Raw genomic sequence first — 4,116 nt, 5'->3', positions numbered from 1 at the left:
GTTCCGCGGTATGCTGCCGCATAACGCCCGAGTGCGAGCGCGAGGATTCCCTCTACAACCGGCTCTGTAACTCAATGAATTTCAATTTGTCCATTTTCTTATCAGTCATTTTTAATAGTAAAAAAGTTAAGCTTTCTTTTGAGACTATTTAAAAAAAATCGTAGATGCCTAAATTGCGAAAAAAGTTAAATAAACAATTGATTTATTAAAAAAATTGTTTAAACAATTTTTTTTGGTATAAATAATAAAATAGGATGAAAGCGTGTAAGAAGCACTTTCCAAAACCCTCATAAAAATTTTAAATCGCGTAATTAGAAAGGAAGTTACAGGCGTTTGAAACTTCCCCTGCAGGCATTGGGGTTGAAAATTCAACCCTCCCTCACTTGGGGAGGGTTGGTAATCCTGGTCTATTCGTTTGTGGATTAACTACTGTTGAGTAGGCGAACATATTCCCAGAATTTAGAGACAATCGAAAAACATGACTTTTTGAGTTGGGGCAGTTGAGGAATAATGCCCCATATATATATTCGGTTCGGTTTTGATTCCTCTAGAATCAAACCGAAGGGGCTATGACAAAGCCACCGAACGCGTCCTCGGGTTGCGGATAGAGGGTCCCTGTACCAAGGGTTTCTGCTGAATATGGTTACAAAAATAAATAGGCAGTCGCGGACAATTGTCGAGGGGTGGTCCCGAAGGAATTAACCCCCAAGCGGAGGTGTGAAAACCGTGATGAAAGCTGAATGGCACCTGGGTGAAGTGTCTAGAACGGTGACTCTGGGATACCGGGCGACCTCTCAGAGTAAGCAGCCTTATCCTTGTATGCGGGGCTCTACAAGGATGGACGAACCCCTTTCCCTAGCTTCTCGTGGGAACAACAATAACAATACCAAACATAGTTGTAGTAAGTGCGGTTCAAAACAACAGAACGTCTGCGAAACCATGCTGAACTACTCCGTAAAAGGGGCTATGTAAGCGGAACGCTTACTTAGTTCCAAAAAGCACAGATTCTCTAATGCGTCTCGTACAACAATGTGGAGTCGTATATGCTGCAGCTTTTCTATATCGTGCCGCAGAAAGGACCGATGAGATTGGTCTACCATTCGATTCCAGCGCCACTACACATGGGCTAGCATCGCTAACACCTTTGGTGCTCATAAGTTGTGTACGGGAAGCAGAACATTCGCTTCTACTAAGAGATCATGCTGACAAGCGCCTTCATAGTGAATTCTACGGCATTCTACTTAGCTAAGAGCTATCATAGGGTCTGGCCAACATCTATCTGAAACCTGCTGGATTCAGGTCTGAAACTAAGAGAGTTATTTTTCCCTGTTAAGACCGCGTTATGCACACCTTGGTTTTCCGCAAGCGCATAATGAATGTACCTGTAGGCGATACCAACTGCCGAGTGTACAAGCAAGAGCCAGAAATACTTTGAACTATTCTCAGTAGATGCTCAAAGCATGTACGCTACGGGTTCATCGAGAAACAATGCGGCACTAAAAATGTAATTTTATCATCTATAGTACTTCTATGGTTGTGCTCTAATGCCAGTCTTGACATACGCCAAGGGGAAACTTAAGTCCGTCGTGGAGAAAGATCAATGTAAAATGTACTGTCATGTCTCATTCTCCAACACTTAACGTATCAGCGCTACAATGGCTAATACTTTCCTATAATACCTGAAGATCAAAATAATTTATGTGAGGGAATTCTCGGCACCTGCCAATGCTAATAGTATGGCGAAGGAGAAAGAAATACGGGCCAAATAGTAAGCCCTTCATTTTGAGCTGAGCAGGCTGTACCAAGGCTACAAATTTCATCTTGTGTTTCTCATAATCGCCTACTTTGGAAATATTACATCTTTATTTTTCAGCAATCTCAAGAAAATTCCGGCTTGCCGACATCAGACTCAGTCCATCGCGAGCCAGATGCAAAAAGCTGTACTTTTGAGAGCACTTCATCTGGTCCGTAAACACTGTTCTTCATGACATTGTGAAAGGTTGGTAGCAGTCGTATGCATCTCCCATGTATATGTATTTGATAGGTTTTATTTTATTATCCGGAGGGGTATCGTAGTTTAAATAAATCCAATTGATGGCGCTACAAGCAGGTAGACCTGTTTTTTATTGTTATGCATAGCAAACATACTAAAATTGATTGAAAACTTGATTCTTTTTATGAATATAAAGATAGAACACTCTTTTTAGTAACAATAAGAGCAGCTGTAATTAGTAAACCTAAACAATTCATTAAGCGTGTAATTTAATATTAAAAAAATTGAATATAAAGATGAGTATTTTAAAACCATTTTGAATTGCATTCAAGTTTTTCTATTCTTAATTTGGCAAATATAATTAATTAACTTTCTAAACAATTTTAATTGTTGCAAATGTCAAACATTGATTGATAATATTATTTAACTAATAAGAACATCAATAATAAGATTTAAAAATTAATAATTAGCCTTATAATATACTTTTTTAATCATTTATCTAGATATTTCCGCTTGCTCAAAAATATATATTTACATAAAATTTATTAATACTCAGGGTAGTGACTTAACCTAGAAGCCGGAATCAGGAAATATACTTCTGATCGTAGTAAAATTGAAATTTTCATTATTTTAGTAATTTTGCTCAATTCATAAAAGTAATTTTTACTTTATCTACAGTTACAGGGCATGTGAGTAAAAATGATGATCGTAAAATAATATATAATGTATAATATATAATACATAATATATAATATATGCAGTGAAACTCTTCTATACAGCCGATTTTTGGCTGACGGTGGGAGGGAACTAATACATTATAACCAGCTCCGCTTTTGTTTGTTCACACGTCAGTGCTCACGTGAATGACAACCGCAGATCCTGCGCATCCCGAACAGAACAGAATGGTTTCACTAGATAAAAATGCAAAGAATTCTTTTATTAAAATTGGTTTTGATGATTAAAAACCACGCAGGTGAACAAAATGAATATAAAAAATAATAAGAAACGACACTAAAACACCGTGGGCCTTACACTTCCTTTCGGATCCTTAACTTCTGTCTTCCAAATTATGTCACCTTTCAAAAAGATCTGTTTATAACCTGCATGTCTGTGTTTTAATGTAATTTCATCTCTCCGTATAGCCTGTTGCCACCGTTTAATTGCTTTAGGATATTTTGGCCTAGGAAAAAATGACACTTCTCCGAATTGCTGTTATAATCTAAAATACAGTCCGGAGCTACATATTTTAATCCCATGATTTGACCATATTGATGGCATTTGACACTCAAAACCCCATATTATCGACCTCACTCTTTTAGTTTACTGAATTTTCTTTGAAGTTAAGAATTTTTTTTGTAAATAAATTATCGCATTGAGACTTTCGAAAGTGTATCAGTAGAGCATAACCTACGTTTATATACTTTCTTTGAACAGGAATTTCGCTGAAAATTATTTTGTAAAAAATCACAACTGAAATTATTTCTTGACATTTTCTTTGTACCTCGAAATTCCTACTTAACTTTTAAAGTGCATTTTTCGGTAATTGAATCTGCGAGCAATTTTCAAACTCTTATAGACCCTACTTAATTCGAAAAATGAAGTAAGTGTCGTCATCTAGCTTTATTTGGAGACACCAACAGTAAGTAAAGTCGTTTAGCGTACTGCGTCAAGCGTGCGTCTACTAGCAGCAGCTGCTGAAACTTACGTCAGCGCTTCATGCGAGAGCCGACTGTGGATGTGTTAAATACAATATAATTGTTAAAATAGAGTTATATATGTCTCTTTTTTCAGTTTATTGTATTTTTATAGTATTACATATCATATTACCACTTTGATCAAAAAGTTATAGGACTTTATTTTTAAAATCAAATATACAGGTTCATTCCTTATAATCGATATTGTCTCCAATAAAGTACTACCCATCGACCGCAACACACTAATGCCAGCGCTTGATCCAATCCTCGAAACATTTTTTATCATGGGTTTGCGGTATAACCATCAGAGCCAACTTCGATTTTTCCATGACCTCATCTCCGGTTCTGTAACGCGTTCCGCGCAGCGGTTCCTTGAGATGACCGAATAGGAAAAAGTCGCAGGGAGCCAAATTATGTGAATTCGGTGGT

The sequence above is a fragment of the Belonocnema kinseyi genome, chromosome 1, assembly GCF_010883055.1.
Source record: "Belonocnema kinseyi isolate 2016_QV_RU_SX_M_011 chromosome 1, B_treatae_v1, whole genome shotgun sequence".
Lineage (NCBI taxonomy): Eukaryota > Metazoa > Arthropoda > Insecta > Hymenoptera > Cynipidae > Belonocnema > Belonocnema kinseyi.
This window is presented reverse-complemented; position numbering follows the sequence as displayed.